At 41.9% G+C, this 25,814-nt stretch overlaps 1 protein-coding gene across 4 annotated transcripts in view; it reads right to left on the bottom strand.

Annotated features, from left to right (window-relative positions):
• Positions 1-19,279, bottom strand: part of camkk1a (calcium/calmodulin-dependent protein kinase kinase 1, alpha a) — a 314,395-nt gene extending 295,116 nt beyond the window's left edge. For all 4 annotated transcript variants that reach the window (XM_060912105.1, XM_060912109.1, XM_060912106.1 and 1 more), the window contains exon 1: positions 18,849-19,279. The gene's annotated coding sequence lies outside the window, so the exon portion shown is untranslated. The remainder of the gene's footprint in view (positions 1-18,848) is intronic.
• Positions 19,280-25,814: the final 6,535 nt, after the last annotated feature.

A 25,814-nucleotide genomic window follows, 5' to 3' on the forward strand; every position in this document is an offset into this window, starting at 1 on the left:
TTTTTCTTCTTTTACCCAAAATACAATAACGTATTGTATCAATTTGTATGAATCCAACAACCAATCATCTTATTGAATGTCATGTTACATTCAACAACAGAGTTCGCCAGAAAATCTGAAGTCGCTGGCTAAAAAAGTCGTGGGCTGCTCTGGAATTGGAGCCGGCGAAACTAAAACCTAGCTATCGCTAGGGAGGTCTAGGGGGCACAGCCCCCCAAAAAGAAAATTTCAAAAGGTACATGCCTTCTGGTGCATTCTCAGCTAACCAATTACGAACCATTTCCCTGTAAAATACTTGCAAAATGTGTCAAATTTCCCTCCAGATGGATGTGCGCTTGGCTTTCTCAGTTATCCTCTGTAGTACGCTGCCTGGCTCTGTAACATAACTACATACGCTACGGCGTGGTCACATGGTCCGGCTCAGCCAATCAGACTGCGAGAATTGATCAATAAATATGGTGTCGCTTCCGGTCATGACCCGAATTAAAGACAATTTCACGGTGAAATAATTGGATTTGCAGCAAATTATGGGCAGCGGAGACGATTAAAAATCGCTTAAACGTTGAAAGGCAAGGTTTTTTGTTTTTTGTTTTCTGGGATCTGTGTAGGTGTCAGCCCTGTAATAAACTGGTGACTTATTCAGGGTCTACTCCGCCTCTCACCCATAGTCAGCTGGGATAGGCTCCAGCTTGCCTGCGACTCTATAGAACAAGATAAGCAGCTACAAATAATGGATGGATGGATCTGTGTAGGCGGGGGGAACCACCGGTTGCCAGCGCTTGTGGACATCTCTGCAACAAGATTTTTTTATGTGTTTAAAAACATTACATGGATACTATCGAGCTGTACCGATATACACCATACAGATCTGGCTCAGGAAAAGACTCATTTTATTTCAAAACAAAACATTGCAAAGACATGCCCTTATGTAAGCACTCCAAGTCTTCTTGATATTATATAAACCCAAGTTTTATTGTCCAACCCCAAATCAGAAAAAGTCAGGAGGGTATGTAAAATGCAAATAAAGAAAAAGCTGACATTTCTAAAATATACTTTGACTTGTATTTCATTGCAGGCCAGGATATTTCATGTTTTGTCTGGTCAACTACATTTCATATATTAATACACACCCATTCCTGTGTTTCAGGCCTGCAACACATTTAAAAAAAAAAAAAAAAGTCAGGACGGGGGAGCGATAGCAATGTACGTGTTAATACTCCAGCATGTTAGCATACTTTGCGAGAAATGGCCTCGGTACTTACAAGTTTAGAGTCTGTAATGAACTCCAGCAGAAATTCTATTGCACAGCTTCACCTCATAAAGCACCGAACCCACACGCATGTGCGCATACACACACACACACACACCTTTTGTGTAAACAGAAGTAACATGGCAGCTGATAATAACAAGCTCTGTTCCTGCTTACTATCTACACCACCTATTCTACCCTGTGATTAATGTATAACAGCACGAGGACATTGCAGCAAACATTTACTAAACTTTTACTGAGCTGAATAGCAGTACAGAGAGAGAGGAAATAGCTCATCACTAAACATGACACGCAATGGTATGGTATGGTACGGTCCCGGTCCCGCCCCCTCCCCAGTGGAGTGCAGGTAAATATGAGCTCAAGTCTCAAACAAACACTCCCTATGTGCGTGCCCCTGTACGGTTTCTGATGTGTAACAGGTCCAAATCACGTGATCGGTTTCACGGGCGTCGCCACCATTGAATGTGAAGGGGACGTGTCCCCCTCACATTTCATAATTCTTCATTTGGACCCCCCCCCCCACACACACACACATTTAACATAAAATATTAGTTCACCCAGCGCCGTTTCTATTGCTTCGTGAAAGAATCCATTTCACTTGATCGATAAGAGAATACACAGACCACTGAAAATCCACTCCGGGTTTTCCGGGCGTTAACTACAACAACTCACCACGCGCGAGCAGTGGTGTAGTGGAGATTTTTAAAGTGGGGGTACGCGATTCGTGACGTCATCGATTTGATATCATGTCAGAAGCGGTAGCCTTTGTTTGGTCGCCCATGTTTGGTACGAATGATTTGTATAAATGTTACGTTCTTTTAACACCACAAGAGGGCACAAGAAGACACTTTTTTTCAGACATTTTTGTGTGTGCAATTTTCATTCGTGTTTGTCAGTACAGCCCAACTGTTATGGCGAAAAGCCGCGGTTTATTTTGTCTCCAATAAATATGCCGAAATGGCTAAAGAGGAACAAATTCGCCTTCTCCTTCCGAATGCATCGTCGTAGACAGCACCACTCTGCTGCTGGAACTCAACATAAACCTTGCATAGGTTTAACATGGACTATCAGGCGTGAAGCCAAAATATTGGAAATTATGATACACAAACACCTTTGTTCATGTTCGATTCATGTTCATTTGAGCCGAGCTGCATTCGGAATTCGATATTTTTACTAGCCTACTTACTGCCGTGGCAACAGCTACAGCATGTGTCCAGAAGTTTAAAAAAAAGTCACATCACATACAAACCAGCAATGGGCTGAAATTTATTATAAAAGGCACCAATCGAATAAATCAAGCATTTAGTCTGGCGCAATTGAGGCACCTTCGTATATAAAATACATGACATGCAGCCATTAAAATGGCGGAGTCAACCGTTTACATGATTCTAATATCTCGGCTGCGTTTAGAATGCATTCTACTTTGCGTCGCTACGTTTTACGTAACGTTCGATTGGGGGGGCATTGATGATGAGCACAAAGGCACGTGTCACTTACTGTAGAGCGTATAAACTCAGGCCATTGAATGACTTCTTTTTTTTTTTTTTTTGAATCTCACCTCGGGAGAAGTGGGTGGACGGCGTACCCCCGCGTACCACGCCCACTACACCCCTGCGCGCGAGTGAATCTCAGCGCGAGCGGAGACATTTTTGGTGCAGCTGCTGGAAAGTGGAGGAGGTGACGTCAGCCCCATTGCAACCTCACAATGTCTTGCTTTTGCTAAAACCTTATTCTTTTGTGAAATGCCCTCAAAATTAACCCTAGGCCACGTTAAATTAATGTTCAACTAAACAATGAAATAAGCTTAGCCTAATGGGGTATTCTTGACTGATGATGAATTGTTTGCAGTATTTGCTCCCTCCCCAGACACAATGGACATAAGGAAATTCTTTACAAAGAAGCGGAAAGTCAGTCAAAATTTCCCCACAGGACAGGGTTTTTTGTCCCAGTGGAAATGTTAGTGCAGTTAGCTGGCTAGTCAATGTTAGGAGATGTATCAGCTAGCTTAATGTTAACTATCATTTAACTCAAACCCAGCAGGCCGACCTTATTGTAATGCCAAGAACGAGGTCAAGTCTGCTCCGATTATATTTATTGATTCCCTGTTGCGATTTGAAGAACTTGTCTGGTCTTTGCCAGTTTTCTGGAAAGTAACATGGGAAATCAGTGTATGGGGAAGGAATAGTAGAATGGAGAGAGATGGATGTTATTCCAGGTGGATTGTGAAGGAAAGGGGGATAAAAGTTACGAAGTGGTAGAAATTGTGGTGGCACCAATGTAAGGAGTTATATCTATAAATCTATTTGTTATACTAATCTGTAAATGTTACTGTCGTACCGCCATTGCATGTAGGTTGACAAAACTGCACTTGTTCATTGTGTGAAGTTCTCTTTTATGTGTCATTGCTTGACAGTGTGATTTTGTGTGAAAAAAGTAAAATGCGCCCACTAAAGTCACTGTTGGTGGTGAACAAAATTGCACCTGTTCATTGTGTGAAGTTGTTTATGTGTCACCGTTGCTTGACACAGTGTGATTTTGTGTTATGAAGTTTGCATGATGCCATGTCATGCCTGTTCATTGTGTGAAATTATGAATATTCTTATTTTTAAACATACAGTTGAGTGTCACTATTGCTTGGCACAGTGGCATGTTGTGTTACATCTACTGTAAAACTAAATAAAGGAAACAAAATAAGTAAAATGCACCCATAAAGTCATTCTCTAGCCACTTTATCCTATTCTACAGGGTCACAGGCAAGTCACTGTTGATGATAAATTGTGTCACATTCATCTCATTATCTTAGGCTACATCCACACGACAACGAGATGTTATTTAAAAATATATCGCGTCCAAATGGGCAACGATCAGTAAAATATCAGGTCCATATGGCAACGCAACGCTTGCTGAAAACGATGCAATACACATGCCACACCTCTAGGGGCGCTGTAAGACGGTCCCTTCGGAGACGCCAGAACAATAGAAGAAGTAAGGATGCATGCGCATAAACTATTATGCGCGAGACTTCATATTAGCCACAAAGTCAGGAAAATCTGTTCGTAAAATTACATTATAATGACCAAATACAATGAAAAGTATTTTTTCAGTCTCACCTGTGAAAGGTAATCCCATGTGATCTCGTTTGGACGGCAAACCTGTTGGTACAGTTAAACGCAGCTAATCTTTATTCTCCGCTTTGACCTATCCAACATGGCGGCGAGGATGACGTATGATTCTACGCGGAAGGCGGCGTCTTTAATGGTCCGGAATAAATTGAATACTACACGTTAATGGATTAATTTGTTGTTTCTCACCTGTGAAAGGTAATCCCATGTGATCTCGTTTGGACGGTAAACCTGTTGGTACAGTTAAAGGCAGCGCATGAATCTTTATTCTCCGCTTTGACCTATCCAATATGGCGGCGAGGATGACGTATGATTCTACGCGGAATGCGGCGTCTTTAATGGTCCGGAATAAATTGAATGCTACACGTTGATGGATTAATTTGCTCTTCTACGCCCTTTTTGAGGAATGTATTGTAGGACTAAAACCAACATCTGAAGAGGTGAGATCGCTCCTTTTTTCCCCTATTTTTGCTGGCGGGATTGACTCTGCCCTAAGGGCAGAGTCTCTCTCTCTCTCTCTCTCTCTCTCTCTCACTTTGCACCATTACACAATAAATATTCACAGTGAAAATATTTTGTAAGCGCGTTTCATGAACCAAGTTATAGGATTTGTTGACAACTCGCATCGCATCGCAATGAGAAGATCATTGGCACTACCGGTGTTAAGAATCAGACCATTTCATAAATGAATATTTTGCTGTAGAGCTGCAGTGTTTGTACAATTGCATGTTTTTGCTTCACTATTACTGTCACTATTCTGCTTCTTGCATTACTACTGTGAACTAACACTGAACATAATAATAATATCCAAGCTCGTGTTTCACTCTCACTAGTGCTCTGTAAGGCTTTTTCTTGGTGATATTCGTTACGCTTCTACCCGGCATGAAGCACTCACAGTCATGTGGTTGTGACGTCATCGTAAACAAATCCGTTCTACTCATCCAGACGACTTCACAACGGCAACGTTGCCAGATCTTTCCACTCTGGAACCCGTTCTCAAAAAGATTGCGTTTTGGGCACCCAAAACACCGGTGCCGTGTGGACGCCAGGCCTAAACTATAAGCAATTGTATCGGAGTCACCTGAATCCGTTGCCGTGTGGACAGGGCCTTAGGCAGAGCAGTGGGTTTAAAAACAGGCTGATGAATATATGGACTAGTTGAATGAGGACTTATTGTTGAGTCTCGAAAAGAGTCATTGAATTAAGTGACTTTTGAAGGTAAAATTACGTGTTTAACAACCTGTTAAAAATACACCAGAATGCAGGAAATGGCATCTAATTAATTAAAAATTTTCTGGGGGAGGACCCCTGCCAGTGTGTCCCCCCCACATTAAAAATGCTTCTGACGCCCCTGATCGGTTTTCTCTGTAGCCGTCATGCAACCTGACATCTGAAAGACGTCTCTCCCTCCTCTGCATACCCGCTTTTCATCCTGCTCTCATTTCTCTCTCTCACACGCCTGCATAGTGCATTTTAAGTTGGCTGGGATGAGTGCATTCCTTTCATGTAAAACGCTGCCTGTACGCGCGTTTGATTTTATATCTTGGTAATATCCCTACAAGGATAGGAATATCGAAGCGTTTTGATCTTCTGAGCACCTCGCTGGTCCCCACAAGGAACACGGTGTTTGTTTATAAAAACTGATAAGATTTTGGTCTAGCATAGCATTTAGTAGCTTCACTAATCATTAGGTCAGTGAAAGGTTCTCACAAGGACAGTACGACGAGTGAGTGAGTGTTCAGTTCCTCTAAAAGCCCCAGTGTGATCGTGATCACCAAGTCCACAGAAAAGTGAAAAGAGAAGTGATGGTGTCTGTAGTGCCCCAGTTACGCCACTCTGAAGTATTCAAAAACATGTTCAACAGGCTGCAAACCAAGCACACACACGCGCGCACACGCACACAAGGATATGGGGAAACAAGCAAAATATCAAACGACGCAACCTGTCAGGGCTGCACTTGCATCATTGGATCAGGTTTCAGAAAGAAATTCATTAAGGATGAGCCATCACTCTGTCTGCTCTTCCAGCACAGGACTTACAAATCACCTGCGTTCAGAAATCCCAGAGAAATTCATAAGCTTATAAAAATGTTTTGATCACAATTTAACAAAAATAAATAAATAAATAAATAAATAGAAAAATGTAAAAAAAATTAAAGCAGCTGTACCAATGTGAAGCATTTGAGGGAAGTGATTTTTTTAATTATGCATATACATTTACTTATTTAGGGGCGGCACGGTCGTGAAGTGGTTAGCGCCGTCACCTCACAGCAAGAAGGTCCGGGTTCGAGCCCCGTGGCCGGCGAGGGCCTTTCTGTGCGGAGTTTGCATGTTCTCCCCGTGTCCGCGTGGGTTTCCTCCGGGTGCTCCGGTTTCCCCCACAGTCCAAAGACATGCAGGTTAGGTTCACTGGTGACTCTAAATTGACCGTAGGTGTGAATGTGAGTGTGAATGGTTGTCTGTGTCTATGTGTCAGCCCTGTGATGACCTGGCGACTTGTCCAGGGTGTACCCCGCCTTTCGCCCGTAGTCAGCTGGGATAGGCTCCAGCTTGCCTGCGACCCTGTAGAACAGGATAAAGCGGCAAGAGATGATATGAGATTTACTTATTTATTTTACACACAGCGCCAGTCAATAGTTTGTACACCCCTACTCTGCTCATTCATATGTGTTGTTGTTTTTCCCTGTATTCTAACCATTTAACATTGTAGAACAATACTGAAGACATCCAAACTGAAATAACATCTGGAACAGTTATAGAATTGTGTGGGAAACAAAAAAAAAAAAGTTTTGGAAAAAATTTCATATTTTAGATTCTTCAAAGTACAGTATACGTTTACCTTGGTGACACTGTGCACACTATTGGCATTATCTTCACCAGCTTCATGAGGGAAGCACCTGGAATGCTTTTCAATTAAAAAGTGTGTCTCATCAAAAGTTAGTGGACGAGTTTCTTGCCTTCTTAACGCATTTGAGATCAAACAGTAAATAGTAAATAATAATCATAATAATAACCCTATTCCACAACTGTAGTAATCCATATCATGTCAAGAACCGCTTAACTAACTAAAGAGAACCAACATCCATCATTACTTTAAGACATGAAGTGACTTAATAAATAAATAAATAAATAAAAATAGAAAACCCAGTGAATTAGAAGGTGTGTCCAAACTTTTCCCTGGTACTGTATGTGTGTAATATTATATAAAATTTGATAGACAGATGCATAGATATTCTATCCACATTCACTGGATATGAGCAATCGCGCGCTCTGATTGGCTACTCTGTTACTAGGCTATCAGCTCATACACTAAGTAGAGAAAAACAAAATGGCGGTGCGTGTTGCTGAACCAACCGAGGATGATTTTTTTTTAAAAAAAGAGGAAAAAAGCAACAAAATACGGAATGAAAGTATTTGATGGTAAGAACGTATCTGTTTTTATTTTTCATGAATTATCGCATTTTTCACAAATCGTTCCTGTGATTTCGCCAGTTTGTTTACATTCTTCATCTTTAAGCATTAAAATTTGTTTAAATTTTTTTTAGACTGGTTCAAAAGCTCAAAATTACATAACTGAAATGTCCAAGGAAGAATTAAACCAATGTCTAAAGCCGTTTTCGTATACCTCGGCACGACAGCACTTCCTAATTTAAAAAAAAAAAAAAAAACACCCACACACCACTAAAGTCAATTAGTGCAGCCATCGATAGGTTAAGAAGTCCGCTGAAGTGGAAATGATTTTGTCAGACCTTTTGTATAAAGTTTTTATTTATCGAATTTGCAAAAAAATAAAAATGCTCCATTTCTCAAAGTCCAGTGAATGTGGATAGAATAACAGTTATTCCACTCAATCTATTCATACATGGCTTATAGCCAACTTGGTACGATGCGCCTCTTCGGCTATCAGCTCATGTATGACTCGATTTCATGGAATAACTTATATTCTCGTTCAATTGCCCTCAAATTTTAACAGCATGTGCGGAAACAGGTCAAAATTGTATGTTTAATGTTCTCTGTTTTTATCTTTTTAGGTATAGAAATGCATTCGCTGGAAAAGAAAAGGCGTTTTGTGTGTTAGAGTGCGCTCGAACACAGCCGAACAAGACTGTACAGCGTGCATTTATGAGAGAATTCTCTAAAAATGCACCAACTGCAATGCAGATTTGGACACGGCACAAAAAGTTCAAAGAGGAAGGCTGTGCGTGTCTGTCTGTCTGTCTCGTTCAGGCGGCACACATATTGAAAATTTGTGAAATCATTCATGGAATCCACGTACCTTTGAATTTCTCATTCAAATTTTGAGGAATAAATCTTACATTGCTCAACATGAAGCCTGTTCAGTTTCATTTGTAATATTAATTGTTTAATATGAGACATTTGTTCTTCTCGCTACATATGGGCAAAACCCTCCCCTTTTTTCTTTACCAAGCTTCAGGGATGCGTGTGAGGTCATGCTGAACAAAGTCTGTGGGCATTAATTACAGCAAACGAACAGGGAATAGCGCTCAGGTTTGCAAATGCTGCAGAATTGATGTTCTTGAATCAAATTACGTTGAGAAACAAATTGAGACTGGGAGTTTAGTACGATTTTGTTGTGCAGCACTTGTCCTGATACGAGCTTCCAGGACAAACAAGAATCTAATTCCATAGCAAATAATATTTGGTTGCTAATCAGGTCGATGAAAATAAAACAAGTCAAACTGATGCCAACTTAGAACCAGGAGGATGAATTATCAGGTTTAAAGAAAATATCCTGCAAATAAACAAATTGAGCTAAAAGTCAGTCTTTGGCATCTTTTATATATTTTAAAAAAGGATCAAGCTTATATCAGAATTGCAAGCAATCGAAGGAATAGGACACTTATTATGAATCAAGCAGTTGTGATTTGTAGTTGCTGAGAAAAATGCTGCGAAAATTTTGTAAATCCACGCTATATGTTTCATAAATCTATTCAGTCGGTAAACAGGAAGTCGATGTGCGACAGACCTGAAAACGGTATGCACGGTATAAAACCCCAAGCTGAAGCTCGGTACCAAATATCAAGCAGTTGTGATTTGTGGTTGCTGAGAAAAATATTGTGAAAATTTTGTAAATTCATGCTACGTTTCATAAACACATTCAGTCAGTAAACAAGAAGCCGATGTGCGACAGACCTGAAAACGGTGTACACGGTATAGAACCAGGGCTCGAAATTAACTTTTTTTCTTTGTGTCCCCCAGTGGTCCCGAATTCTGTGTTGTATTGTCCCGAATGGAAGCAATAGTGTCCCCATTTTTTTCCTCTCTGAAATAACCAGTGGTTAATATTATCATATGAAGTTACTATTATATTTGTAACTATGCGATTTTGAACCCTTTATATCATTTTTACAATAAGTCACAAGACACAAGCGACACATGTCCTATACATCATCTACTTCAAAATTACAGTTATTGCATTTTCAGTTTATTAAACTTTGGCGATCTCACTGTATGAATAGATACCCGTTTATTTAACGGGGCCAACTAGCTCATTCAGAAAATGTTTCAACTCACTACATCTGCAGTACACTTTAGTTGAAAATAAGACCCCTTTTATGTTCATTTCATCTACTTATACCTTGAATATCTGTTGGCACTTATAAGGCCAACTTATAATTTTCACCATTACCGTTATCCATTTTTATGAACTTTCCGTTATCCATTACCGTTATCCATTTTTATGAACTTTCCGTTACCCATTTTTATGAACTTTCCGTTATCCATTTCATGAACTTTCGCTGCCGAAACGTGGGTGTCAATGTTAGCAACATCAACATAGTGCCAGGTCCGAGCCTAGTTGTGCTGCTGACTGACTAAACTTTCTGAACTAGAAAGACACCAAGAAAACTCACTTATTCTGTTGAACGGTATCTTCCGTCAATATCATCCACATCATTCCTGTTGTATTTTATAACGTGTCTAACAGTGTTCATTAAGTTCATTCAGTTGCTAGCGTTGCCTGCAGACCAGGCGATGACACTTTGGATCCTGAAGGTCCCGGAGACGTTATGTCTGGGCTTTCAGTTTCTTCCCCGCGGTCGGTCCGCTTCAACCACTTAAGCATTTTTGTTCTGGCAAGAGTCGGCGCAGCGTGTGCGGTAGCAATTCCATTCCAAGTCCATATAATGCGGACTCCGGCCGAAGATTCTAGAACAGAATCCGCTGCTCTGTAGCCTACGGATGCAGGTGCATCGAAAGTGTAGCTACTAATGTATTTTTCCGCTGTTAACGTTTTAAAATTAAAATTGACAAATTAGGTGAATGTCTACGTATGTGTTACGGCTTTGTAAATAATATTAATGTAGAACTTTTTTTCTAGATCTATTTTTGTCCATTGTCCCAGATATGATAATTTTGTGTCCCGATGACATTTTTTATGGTCCCCGGGACATCGGGACACCGTTAGTTTCGAGCGCTGTATAGAACCCCAAGCTGGAGCTCGGTACCAAATATCAAGCAGTTGTGATTTGTAGTTGCTGAGAAAAGTGTTATGAAAATTTTGTAAATCCATGCTATATGTTTTGTAAATACATTCAGTTGGTAAACAGGAAGTTGATGTGTGACAGACCTGAAAACGGTATACACGGTATCGGACCCCAAGTTGAAGCTCGGTACAAAGTACCAAATGGCTAGGATTTGTGGTCGCTGAGAAAAAGGGTGTTTCGGACAGATGGAGATACGGACAGACAGAGAGAAACCAGTATAACCCCCCCGGCGGAGCAGGGGTATAATTAAAAAAAAAAAAAGCTGCATGTTGAATTTATTCTTAACGATATAACCACGAAAGTGATAAATAGACGGGACTTTTTTTTTTTGTCAGGGAGACTGCCATAACTCCATCGTGCATGATGTCATTTTCCGCGAGCACAAGTGCGTGCTATGCTTGACAATAGTATAACATTATGGTCTAGTGTGACTTCTCGGTTAATTTGTTTGCAGTTCTTCATGAAAATTATGGCAATGCAGTATTAGATAATGAATCAAAAAGTAGTGGCTAGTTTAATGCCCGTTTATTTTTTATTACCTGCTTAATTTCCATCCGTTTGATGCCTGACATGGTGTGCTGTCGTGCTGTTGGCGTTTTGTGGTGAAACAAAGTCAGGATCGTGTCTGGCTTCAGCTGTCGTTTCTGCCTCGGGTCTCATGATCTTTTCATGCAAGTCCTCCACAAAACACTCTTCTGTAAAATACTCACTCCACAATTTGCTGCTTTTTCCAGGAGTGAAGTTCTCACTTTACTTGATGAAGCCGCTCAGCCAAACGTCTTGGATCCGGGACGGAATAAAGACGATGTGCAGAATCCTACGTCACGCAGCGCCACCCTCATTTTCGTCTCCTAATACATCCATGTACCTGGCTAATCCAACATTGCCACGCTCGGGGAAATGGCCCAATGGACTGATGTTACAACTTTAAATTTTTTTTTCAACTAAAATCCACTCAATTTTTCTTCATCTAGAAGATCTTGTATTAATGCATAACGAGGACACTTCAGAACGCTGTGGTTTCAAAATTTCCTGGTTAAGCTCTTTAAAGACTACAAGAACCGAACTGAAAACCAAACACACTTCTGATTCCTGATTATTTAAATGAGTGCAGAAACATTTTATTTAAAAACAGGCAGTTCGGTCAGTGCTGCTCGAAAAACAATTTACACCAGGTGGTGTGAGGTGAATGCTTTATTCCTCTTCTACCACAGAAATTTGCCAAGGATTACAGTATTTTATAAATTAAAGAATGCCATCATGTTTGAAGCCATTTATAGTTCCATTTAAAGTCTGTGAAACAAGTTACTTCCTCTTATGACTTGCATTATAGCAGTTATAAATAAACAGTCGCTCCCTCATCAGTTTCACTTTTTTTCCTCTTGAAGGTGATAAGACAAAAAAAACAAGCAGCTTATCAGGTTACTGAGAAATCAGAAATTCCTCCATCCAGAAGACTTTCCTGTAAAAGGAAAACTTAAAGGAACAGCTTTAGCTTTAACGGTTACAAGATCAACAGTAATCATACAGTGGTGCTTGAAAGTTTGTGAACCCTTTACAAGATCAACAGCTTTAACGGTCACCAGATCAACAGTAATCATACAGTGGTGCTTGAAAGTTTGTGAACCCTTTAGAATTTTCTATATTTCTGCATAAATATGACCGAAAACAACATCAGATTTTCACACAAGTCCTAAAAGTAGATAAAGAGAACCCAGTTAAACAAATGAGACAAAAATATACTTGGTCATTTATTTATTGAGGAAAATGAACCAATATTACATATCTGTGAGTGGCAAAAGTATGTGAACCTCTAGGGTTAGCAGTTAATTTGAAGGTGAAATTAGAGTCAAGTGTTTTCAGTCAGTGGGATGACAATCAGGTGTGAGTGGGCACCCTGTTTTATTTAAAGAACAGGGATCTATCAAAGTCTGATCTTCACAACACGTTTGTGGAAGTGTATCATGGCACGAACAAAGGAGATTTCTGAGGCCCTCAGAAAAAGCGTTGATGCTCATCAGGCTGAAAAAGGTTACAAAACCATCTCTAAAGAGTTTGGATTCCACCAATCCACAGTCAGACAGATTGTGTACAAATGGAGGAAATTCAAGACCATTGTTACCCTCCCCAGGAGTGGTCGACCAACAAAGATTACTCCAAGAGCAAGGCGTATAATAGTGGGCGAGGTCACAAAGGACCCCAGGGTAACTTCTAAGCAACTGAAGGCCTCTCTCACATTAGCTAATGTTCATGTTCATGAGTCCACCATCAGGAGAACACTGAACAACAATGGTGTACAGGGCAGGGTTGCAAGGAGAAAGCCATTGCTCTCCAAAAAGAACATTGCTGCTCGTCTGCAGTTTGCTAAAGATCACGTGGACAAGCCAGAAGGCTATTGGAAAAATGTTTTGTGGACGGATGAGACCAAAATAGAACTTTTTAGTTTAAATGAGAAGTGTTATGTTTGAAGAAATGAAAACACTGCATTCCGGCATAAGAACCTTATCCCATCTGTGAAACATGGTGGTGGTAGTATCATGGTTTGGACCTGTTTTGCTGCATCTGGGCCAGGACAGCTTGCCATCATTGATGGAACAATGAATTCTGAATTGTACCAGCGAATTCTAAAGGAAAATGTCAGGACATCTGTCCATGAACTGAATCTCAAGAGAAGGTGGATCATGCAGCAAGACAACGACCCGAAGCACACAAGTCGTTCGACCAAAGAATGGTTAAAGAAGAATAAAGTTAATGTTTTGGAATGGTCAAGTCAAAGTCCTGACCTTAATCCAATGGAAATGTTGTGGAAGGACCTGAAGCGAGCAGTTCATGTGAGGAAACCCACCAACATCCCAGAGTTGAAGCTGTTCTGTACGGAGGAATGGGCTAAAATTCCTCCAAGCCGGTGTGCAGGACTGATCAACAGTTACCAGAAATGTTTAGTTGCAGTTATTCCTGCACAAGGGGGTCACGCCAGATACTGAAAGCAAAGGTTCACATACTTTTGCCACTCACAGATATGTAATATTGGATCATTTTCCTCAATAAATAAATGACCAAGTATAATATTTTTGTCTCATTTGTTTAACTGGGTTCTCTTTATCTACTTTTAGGACTTGTGTGAAAATCTGATGTTGTTTTAGGTCATATTTATGCAGAAATATAGAAAATTCTAAAGGGTTCACAAACTTTCAAGCACCACTGTATGTTAATTACCAGTATCCAGTACTGTCAAGCATCCACTATACAAGCCTTTCTGCAAGTTGTTACTGTAGAAACAATTTTAAAAAAACGTGAAAGGACAGCATTAATATAAACTTTTTGGCTTTAATTACAGCGGAACTATAGCCAGAGCTGCGGTTATATCAAATTAAATCAACACTTTCTGACCAATCACAGTGAATGTAGTAAGGTAAAAACATCCCATTTTGATAAAAACGGTTTTCACAAAACCTAAAAAAAAACTATCACGATATTTAAATTTGCAGTCAGTAAAAGTTTTTTTTAATCAAGATTTCAAGGATTTCGCTGATTAAACTTTTGGACTCTAAAACAAGAAGAGAGTCATCTACTATACAGTAAATCCCCCGCCCTATATACCAAGTTTCAAGAAATTACGTGTCACATTTTTCAAGTTCTGCTGCAGGAACCCAATCCTACCTCTTTACACTGACCTCAGCAGCCCATGGTATAAACCCACCGGACCTTTGGTCCAGGTGAGCTACAAATTCTCATATTTCTTAGTATCAAAAGGCACATATACATTACTTAATCAACACATCTACCAACTTTCAAGACCATACCACTCAGTTTTCAAGTTCTGCTCCAGAAACAAAACCTACCCCAAGACTAACCTGAGAGACTAAGTCTGAAATTGTTTCCATGGAAACATGAAAAATTTAAATTTCTCAAAATTTCTTAGTATGAAAAGGCATATCTACATCACCTTGTTAACATGTATACCAAGTTTCAAATCCGTATCATGAATAGTTTTGGAGATACACTCTAGGAACAAACATTGCTCTTAGAAACCAAGTCAAAATCTATTTTATGTCAAAATTTGAAAAATACTTTTGGCCATTTCCACAAAACGGTCAACCCAAGGGGTGAAAATTCATTTTGTATTTATGGTGTTAAATTTGATTGGTTCATTCACTGCAGTCAATATTTTTGTGCTGAACTCATGTCACATGACTGGCGGCCATTTTGAAATTGGCACATACTTTAAACCCAATGCTAACAGACACAAAGAAGCACTCGAACTGCTGTCAAAAGTCCTCACCAGGTAAGTTAAACTGTGTTTTATATCAAATGGACCTTATTCTTTACATTTCCATGAAAAAAAGTGATTCCATTGAGTAATTAATCACAGCTTTGGGGCCTTTTAGATCTAAAAAGTAGCTTTGTTCACTGATTGATATTATAACTAAGAAAGAGAAAATTACCACATTTCCCCTCTCTCTGTACATCAAAATCATATGTAGGAAAGTGTTGCGTCAGTTACCAAGAATGTTGTGTCAATTACTGTACATTCCATGATCTCAACTGTCAGTTCTAAACCTTTTTCATTGTATACTATAGCATGTTAAAAGCCAAGTTGGAAAAAACGTTAATAAAATTTCAACAAGTTTCACAGAAATTGGCGTTTGTACCCGTGTGTTCACAGTTGTCGAATTCTCCAAGTTGCGTCAGTTACCAATGTTCTCTGCATGCCACTAAATAAATTATTCATATCTGGGAAAAACTCTGTGCTGTCCAAGATGGCCTTTGGGCCTTAAAGTGCCATTCCACCATTGGATGTATTCTTTGGCATAAAATACAATATATTTTGACAACATATATAAACGGTATCACTAGATAGAGAAATCTTTTAGCTTCAAAATGATATATCAAACATAATTTTTTGACGACAAGTATATTAATTTTGCGACCAAAGTCACCTACCCTTTTAATTTCCGCGCGTGATGTCATCGGCAGGTTCCCCTTCTTGTGTACCACGTGACGTGTGACGTGGCACATATTATCAGCAATGGCGGATAGAACGCGATAAAAATAATACCAATAAATCTAGCTAATACCAATAAATCTAGCTAACTGAAAGATTAACTCAATTTTTCGCAATTTTTTTGGCCCCCATATACGAGGAGAAATGACTCTCACTTTGGGGGTTTCCTGGTCTAAAAATAGACCGACACGTGGTACACAAGAAGGGGAACCTGCCGATGACATCACGTTTCACTACCGCGCGGAAATTAAAAGGGTAGGTGACTCTGGTCGCAAAATTAATATACTTGTCGTTGTCAAAATATTATGTTTGATATATCATTTTGAAGCTAAAAGATTTCTCTGTCTAGTCATGTTGTCATAAAATATATTGTATTTTATGCCCAAGAATACATCCAATGGTGGAATGGCACTTTAAGTCATCATACATTTGTTTGAGTTTGCTCTTTCTATAATAGCCACACAGTTTAATTTTAAACCCTCTGAATGTTGCGTCAGTTACCCGTGGAATTGCTCCTTTTTTTCTTCCAAAAATCCAAAATAGTAAAACACACCAGTTCATATGTTGCTTAATATGTATACAAAGTTTCATGAAGATATCTTCAGTAGTTTTAAAGATATGGCCCGGAAACGATAATGTGATCGAACAGACAGAACCAGTTTCTATATTCCCACCAAACTTCGTTTGCATGGGGGATAAATATTTCTCCAAATATATCAGTTACTCCGAACTGCACACGCATTACTCACAGAGAAGCAATGGCATCATTGTTCTCAACAGGCATGGATGAAGCTCTCCAAATTAGGCTCGAAAAATTCTGCTAGTTCTTACACCATCGCAGTGACCGAGTCATCGCACCGACACAAACCAGCCAACTCAATCCAAGTCCATGCGAAATTTTTGCATCTTCATTTCTCTGCAGTCATTTCTTATTCATCTCATTATCTCTAGCTGCTTTATCCTGTTCTACAGGGTCGCAGGCAAGCTGGAGCCTATCCCAGCTGACTACGGGCGAAAGGCGGGGTACACCCTGGACAAGTCGGCAGGTCATCACAGGGCTGACACATAGACACACGCAACCATTCACACTCACATTCACACCTACGGTCAATTTAGAGTCACCAGTTAACCTAACCTGCATGTCTTTGGACTGTGGGGGAAACCGGAGCACCCGGAGGAAACCCACATGGACACGGGGAGAACATGCAAACTCCGCACAGAAAGGCTCTCGCCGGCCACGGGGCTCGAACCCGGACCTTCTCGCTGTGAGGTAACAGCGCTAACCACTACGCCACCGTGCCGCCCCATTTCTTATTCATACATTTTAATAAATAAATAAATAAAAATATCAAGCCATGTCTACACACTGAGCCCAGCTGCAGTCTCAGAATAGACCAACAAATCTCAGTTTCTCAATCCTCATGACCAACCTACGCTCTTCTGCTCTGACCTAAACTAATAGAGTCCTTTTACAGGCTAACCGGAAAAGGCCAACGGTCTTTGCAGCCACGCACCCACACATTCAAACAGCCTTCGGCACATTCATTCAGGTGAAAGCTGTCTGTGGTTTCCCCAGGAACCCTGTCAGATTGATGTACAGCACAAAAGTGGAGAAAACCAAAGCACAAACCAGCTGATTACACGAGATCAGGTTTTGTTGTGATCAAGTAAGACAAAAGATACAATTGAGGTCGAAGACAAAAGCTGAAGATGCCTGAATACGACAGTTCCGACTTCCAAAATGCACTGGTTTTACGAATAAAATGGAGTATGTTTTTCCATATACAGCAACGTGCGAAAGTCTTGGCAACCCCCCCTTTTTTTGTATAAACTTCATGATTGTGTGTTTTTTTTTTTTAAAATGACTTTACATTATTGAGTCAATACAAAAAACATTGTAGATTTCCAAATATTAAGTTTTCCAGCACACAAATGTTTGAACCACTTTTCAGACAAAAACCTAATGAAAGCTACTGGGTTTTGCTGCAAAAATAAGGAACAAGTGCGACACTCAAAGCCTCCAGAAGAACTGTTACTGGTTCTGTAAGATGCTCAATAAAACCTACAGCAAAACTTACAAAACTACACTCATTGACTAAAGCAAAGTATCGCCACACCAAGACTGTCTCCGTTTAGTGCTCTTTATTGTATTGAAACGGACATGATCTTCTCTTCATCCTTGCGAGGGTTTCCCTAAGAGTGCTCTGGTTTCCTCTCAGTCCACAGACATGAGGATTAAATGAACCGGCTATTCTAAATTGCCCACAGGTGTGAACATGAGTGTGAAGAGCTGTCTGACTCTCTCGGTGTTCACACTGGTGACCTACCCAGGGTGTACCCCGCCTCTCACCCAACGTCAGCTGGAACTGGTGCCAGCTCACCCACGACCGGAGGAGCGGTATAGATAATGGATGAATGGATGAATAGATGGATGGATGGATGGATGGATGAACATGCCTGCTGTGAGATCCGCAGGTGCACATGAGACTGTGAGATCTAATGTGTGTGTACTGTAACAGCACCGTATGTTTAAGCGTAACACAATCAAGAAGCTCCACAGAACAGCAGATCATGGATGAATGAAGCTGGCGAGACTGGAAACTAACTGCATGTGTTATCCAACATGTTAATATTATATACAGAAGAAACTGGAATTAATTGGGTCTGTAAATAGGTCAACATTCACAGAAAATCAGGCAATTATTATTATTATTATGGAACCTAACAGCTATAAAGTAGCAGGCACTGTGTGTGTGTGTGTGTGTGTTTTTAAGTCAGATATTCTGCTCATATTAAACTAGACTATAATAAAGCTTATTCTCACACACACACACACACACACTAATGGTAAATTCCCAGATGCTCTACATCTACATGTCTTTCCATTTTCATACTGCATTACTGGGAAAAAAAATTAAATTAAAAAAAAAAGTTCCACTCACTCACCAATTTCCAGAAATATTGGCCCCTCTTGTTTTTAATCTTCTGAACCCTATGGAGTGTGCTCAGTTCACTGAACCGACTCCTGAATCGGTTCGCAGTTTCAGCAGCGCGCGCCTGAGCCGATTGATTCACTCAGTGGACCGGATGCTGCGCTCGCGCTCTGCGCTCATTCTCGCTCTCTCTGTTTTTGTTTGTTTGTTTGTTTGTTTGTTTATATATCTCCTTTAGCTGTCAACTCGCTTCCGCTTAGCGCTGTGCAGAGAGCTTTAGTGGCTTTCCGCTGCAGCTCTCGGTGCTGATTCGGTTCACAGTTTCTGCTCCGCTGCAAAGTTGAAGCTCGGTTCAGTTTAAAGAATAATAATAATAATACAGGAGGAAGAAGAAGAGCGCGCGAGCGCTGAGCTCGTGCGCAGCATGCAATTCAACAGCCCAGTGAGCAACTTCCACGCGCTCTGAAACATTTTCCCCCTTATTTATTCCCCGCGTCGGGTCCTAAAGCCCGTCAGGTTGTGCTCTTGTGGAGAGTGACATCTAGCTGCAGTCTTGCATGCCCCTTTTCCACCAAAGCAGTTCCAGGGCTGGTTCGGGGCCAGTGCTTAGTTTGGAACCGGGTTTTCTGTTTCCACTGACAAAGAACTGGCTCTGGGGCCAGAAAAACCGGTTCCAGGCTAGCACCAGCTCTTTGCTGGGCCGGAGGAAAGAACCGCTTACGTCAGCGGAGTTGTTAAGACCAACAACAATCGCAAGACCGCAAAAGGTCGCCATTTTTAAGCAACGAGAAGCAGCAGCTGTACAAATGCGAAGTCATCTATTACCCCTTTTCCACCAAATCAGTTCCAGGGCTGGTTCGGAGCCGGTGCTGGTTCACAACTTGTTCAACTTGCGAGACAGGCTGAGAACCAGTTTGCTTTTCGATAGCTCGCGGTGCTAAGGGAAGCCACGTCATTACGTCACTGTATACGTCAGTTACGTCGCTACGTTTGCGTAAACCTTGGCGCGAATATCGAAGCAAAAACAACGCGGAAGAAGCAGCAGTAACAACAACAACAATAATGGATGACTTCGCGTTTGTACAGCTGCTGCTTCTCGTCGCTTAAAAATGGCGATCTTTCGCGGTCTTGTTATTGTTGTTGGTCTTAACAACTCCGCCCCCTCCGCCCCACTGACGTAAGCGGTTCTTTCCTCTGGCCCAGCAGAGAGTTGGTGCTAGCCTGGAACCGGTTTTTCTGGCCCCAGAGCCAGTTCTTTGTCAGTGGAAACAGAAAACCCGGTTCCAAACTAAGCACTGGCCCCGAACCAGCCCTGGAACTGCTTTGGTGGAAAAGGGGCAAACTTGTTCAACTTGCGAGCCAGGCTGAGAACCAGTTTGCTTTTCGATAGCTCGCGGTGCTAAGGGAAGCCACGTCATTATGTTGCTACGTTTGCAAAAACCTTGGCGCGAATATCGAAGCAAAAACAACACGGAAGCAGCAGCAACAACAACAATAATAATAATAATGGATGACTTCGCGTTTGTACAGCTGCTGCTTCTCGTCACTTAAAAATGGCGATCTTTTGCAGTCTTGTTATTGTTGTTGGTCTTAACAGCTCTGCCCCCCCGCTGACATAAGCGGTTCTTTCCTCTGGCCCACCAAAGAGTTGGTGCTAGCCTGGAACCGTTTTTTCTGGCCCCAGAGCCAGTTCTTTGTCAGTGGAAACAGAAAACCCGGTTCCAAACCAAGCACTGGCCCCGAACCAGCCCTGGAACTGCTTTGGTGGAAAAGGGGCACATTGTTGTTGTTGTTGCTGCTGCTTCTTCTCCGCATTGTTGTTGCTTCGATATTCGCGCCAAGGTTTATGCAAACACAGCGACGTAACTGACGTATACAGCGACGTAATGACATGGCTCCCCTTAGCACCCTGAGCTATGGAAAAGCAAACTGGTTCTCGGCTAGCTCGCAAGTTGAACGAGTTGTGAACCAGCACCAGCACTGGCCCCGAACCAGCCCTGGAACTGATTTGGTGGAAAAGGGGTATCAGACACATCATCATCCATCCAAGTCGCCAGGTCATCTGACACATCAAGCCAAATCACCATTCACACCTACGGTCAATTTAGAGCCACCAATTAGCCTAACCTGCATGCCTTTGGAATGTCAGGGAAACCAGAGCACCCCGACGCAGACAACATGCAAACAGGGCCGTAGCCAGCATTTAAAAATCACTGAGGTCCGTGATGCGCAAAGCGCGCGCTGAAAAATTTTCAACATATTTAAATGAGAGGGGTGAATTACACGTCACACAAGAGATCTATTCCTGAAATTACTTTTAATGGTGTTTGAACTGAATATCATCAGTTTTGAAAAAAAAAATCATGTATGTGGCAAGAGTAAGAATAATTTAAGCTTGTTTGGGAGGCATGGCGGTGTAGTGGTTAGTGCTGTCGCCTCACAGCAAGAAGGTCCGGGTTCGAGCCCCATGGCCGGCAAGGGCCTTTCTATGTGGAGTTTGCATGTTCTCCCCGTGTCCGCGTGGGTTTCCTCCGGGTGCTCCGGTTTCCCCCACAGTCCAAAGACATGCAGGTTAGGTTAACTGGTGACTCTAAATTGACCGTAGGTGTGAATGTGAGTGTGAATGGTTGTCTGTGTCTATGTGTCAGCCCTGTGATGACCTGGCGACTTGTCCAGGGTGTACCCCGCCTTTCGCCCATAGTCAGCTGGGATAGGCTCCAGCTCGCCTGCGACCCTGTAGAACAGGATAAAGCGGCTAGAGATAATGAGATGAGATGTGGTGTAGTGGTTAGCACGGTCACCTCACAGCAAGAAGTTCCGGGTTTGAACCCAGCGGCCGGCGAGGGCCTTTCTGTGTAGAGTTTGCATGTTCTCCCTGTGTCTGCGTGGGTTTCCTCCGGGTGCTCCGGTTTCCCCCACAATCCAAAGGCATGCAGTTAGGTTGACGTGGGGCGGCCTTGGGCTGAGGTGCCTTTGAGCAAGGTACCTGACCCCTGACTGCTCCCCGGGCGCTTTGGTGTGGCTGCCCACTGCTCTGAGTGTGTGCGCGCGTGTGTGTTCACTGCTTCAGATGGGTTAAATGCAGAGGATGAATTTCACTGTGCTTGAAGTGTGCATGTGACGAATAAAGGTTTCTTTAAAATAAATAATCGGAGCATAGTTTTACACTGGATGCCCTTCCTGCCTCAACCCTCCCATTTCTGGGTTTGGGAAACAACCATTCACACACACTTATGGACAATTTAGAGTCACCAGTTAACCTAACCTGCATGTATTTCAGACTGTGGATGAAACCAGAGCACCCGGAGGAAAACCACGCAGATATGGGGACAACATGCAAACTCCACACAGAAAGGCCCTTGTCAGCTGCTGGGCTTGAACTCAGGACCTTCTTGCTGTGAGGCGACAGTGCTAACCACTACACCACCGTGCCATCCATCCATCCATCCATCCATCCATTCACACCTACAGTCAATTTAGAGCCACCAATTAAGCCTAACCTGCATGTCTGTGGGGGAAACCCATACAGACACGGGGAGAACATGCAAACCCTACACAGAAAAGCACTCATCAGCCGCTGGGCTCGAACCCAGAACCTTTTTTCTGTGAGGCGACAGTACTACGGGTACCACACATCATCATCATCTTTCCTATTGATCCACATGTCATATTAATTGGAGCATGGTTTTACGCCCTTCCTGCCTCAACCCTCCCATTTCTGGGTTTGGGAAACAACCACTTACACACACTTATGGACAATTTAGAGTCACCAGTTAACCTAACCTGCATGTATTTCGGATTGTGGGGGAAACCAGAGCACCCGGAGGAAAACCACGCAGACACGGGGAGAACATGCAAACTCCACACAGAAAGGCCCTTGTCGGCTGCTGGGCTCAAACCCAGAACCTTCTTGTTACAGTGCTAACCACTACACCACCATGCCGCCAGCATGAACTCCATCTACAACCCCGATTCCAAAAAAGTTGGGACAAAGTACAAATTGTAAATAAAAACGGAATGCAATGATGTGGAAGTTTCAAAATTCCATATTTTATTCAGAATAGAACATAGATGACATATCAAATGTTTAAACTGAGAAAATGTATCATTTAAAGAGAAAAATTAGGTGATTTTAAATTTCATGACAACAACACATCTCAAAAAAGTTGGGACAAGGCCATGTTTACCACTGTGAGACATCCCCTTTTCTCTTTACAACAGTCTGTAAACGTCTGGGGACTGAGGAGACAAGTTGCTCAAGTTTAGGGATAGGAATGTTAACCCATTCTTGTCTAATGTAGGATTCTAGTTACTCAACTGTCTTGGGTCTTTTTTGTTGTATCTTCCGTTTTATGATGCGCCAAATGTTTTCTATGGGTGAAAGATCTGGACTGCAGGCTGGCCAGTTCAGTACCCGGACCCTTCTTCTATGTGGCCATGATGCTGTAATTGATGCAGTATGTGGTTTGGCATTGTCATGTTGGAAAATGCAAGGTCTTCCCTGAAAGAGACGTCAGCTGGATGGGAGCATATGTTGCTCTAGAACCTGGATATACCTTTCAGCATTGATGGTGTCTTTCCAGATGTGTAAGCTGCCCATGCCACATGCACTAATGCAACCCCATACCATCAGAGATGCAGGCTTCTGAACTGAGCGCTGATAACAACTTGGGTCGTCCTTCTCCTCTTTAGTCCGAATGACACGGCGTCCCTGATTTCCATAAAGAACTTCAAATTTTGATTCGTCTGACCACAGAACATTTTTCCACTTTGCCACAGTCCATTTTAAATGAGCCTTGGCCCAGAGAAGACGTCTGCGCTTCTGGATCATGTTTAGATACGGCTTCTTCTTTGAACTATAGAGTTTTAGCTGGCAACGGCGGATGGCACGGTGAATTGGGTTCACAGATAATGTTCTCTGGAAATATTCCTGAGCCCATTTTGTGATTTCCAATACAGAAGCATGCCTGTATGTGATGCAGTGCTGTCTAAGGGCCCAAAGATCACGGGCACCCAGTATGGTTTTCCGGCCTTGACCCTTACGCACAGAGATTCTTCCAGATTCTCTGAATCTTTTGATGATATTATGCACTGTAGATGATATGTTCAAACTCTTTGCAATTTTACACTGTCGAACTCCTTTCTGATATTGCTCCACTATTTGTCGGTGCAGAATTAGGGGGATTGGTGATCCTCTTCCCATCTTTATTTCTGAGAGCCGCTGCCACTCCAAGATGCTCTTTTTATACCCAGTCATGTTAATGACCTATTGCCAATTGACCTAATGAGTTGCAATTTGGTCCTCCAGCTGTTCCTTTTTTGTACCTTTAACTTTTCCAGCCTCTTATTGCCCCTGTCCCAACTTTTTTGAGATGTGTTGCTGTCATGAAATTTCAAATGAGCCAACATTTGGCATGAAATTTCAAAATGTCTCACTTTCGACATTTGATATGTTGTCTATGTTCTATTGTGAATACAATATCAGTTTTTGAGATTTGTAAATTTTTGCATTCCGTTTTTATTTACAATTTGTACGTTGTCCCAACTTTTTTGGAATCGGGGTTATAATTAAAAAAAGCACGTTGAGGTAAGTTAACTTATATTTTAGCCTGTTTTTTTTTTTTTTTTAAGCCAAGCAAGTCAGTTTTTAGCTCATGGTAAATGATGCAGAGACTGAATGATGTGTTTTCAGGCATTTGTGATGATTATCTTCTCACTGCGGTTGTAAAGAATGGGTATTTGAATAAGCATAGCCTTCCTGTCAGCTCCAACCGGTCTGCCTGTTCTTCTCTGGCCTCTCTCATCAACAAGACATTTCTGCCACTCACTGGATGTTATTTTTTTCCCCCACACCATTTTACAGCTTTGTACCCTGATGCTGTCCTGTGTGATGCTATTTCGAATCCTACCACCTGATCCACAAAGCAAGAATGCAGTTTGGCTGTTGGTAGGAACAGGGTTTACTAACCTAATGAACAGACTGGAGCACATGCGAGGCAATAGTTTCAGAATCAGTAATATGAAGGGATGTAGACAGACAAAATATAGTCCAGTGCAGCATAAAAACTGTTATATAACTTTATTGCTAGAGAACGTGCTTGAAATATCAGATCAAACACCAGATCATCCGGGGAAATGTGGATGCTAGGCAGAATCAAATATCATTTTTAGGTGCAGTGAGAGAACACTACAGCACATAGCAGAAATTGTTGGCCAGAGGCTTTCTGGCTTTTTGTTGAGAGCACAAACACGATATGCTTCATCACCAGAGACATTATCAGGAGAGGGTGAAGGATCATGGCTACATAACGTCTCTAACTTATTTGCCATTTTTTTGTCCTAGTTAATTAGGCCTCGAAGGAAGCATTACATGGGACGGGGCACGGTGGAGCTTTCACTTGCCCAGTGGCAGCTAATGAATTTATGATTTTTCCACTCCGTATGAAGTTACAAAATTAGCTCCATGTTTTCAAATATCAAATGATATTCAAGTTATTAAAAATATGATGCGGGCTGCATTAGTATAGATAATCGTATGGGGCCGAGTAAAATTAAGGATTAATTTCACGAGTGATTTTGAAGTTTTGGAAATTTTGAAATATCACGAGTGAAGGGGCGGCACAGTGGTGTAGTGGTTAGCGCTGTCGCCTCACAGCAAAAAGGTCCTGGGTTCGAGCCCCGGGGCCGGCGAGGGCCTTTCTGTGTGGAGTTTGCATGTTCTCCCCATGTCCGCGTGGGTTTCCTCCGGGTGCTCTGGTTTCCCCCACAGTCCAAAGACATGCAGGTTAGGTTAACTGGTGACTCTAAATTGACCGTAGGTGTGAGTGTGAATGGTTGTCTGTGTCTATGTGTCAGCCCTGTGATGACCTGGCGACTTGTCCAGGGTGTACCCTGCCTTTCGCCCGTAGTCAGCTGGGACTACTTGCCTGCGACCCTGTAGAAGGATAAAGCGGCTAGAGATAATGAGATGAGATCACGA

This window comes from Neoarius graeffei, chromosome 28, assembly GCF_027579695.1.
Source record: "Neoarius graeffei isolate fNeoGra1 chromosome 28, fNeoGra1.pri, whole genome shotgun sequence".
In the NCBI taxonomy this organism is placed as follows: domain Eukaryota; kingdom Metazoa; phylum Chordata; class Actinopteri; order Siluriformes; family Ariidae; genus Neoarius; species Neoarius graeffei.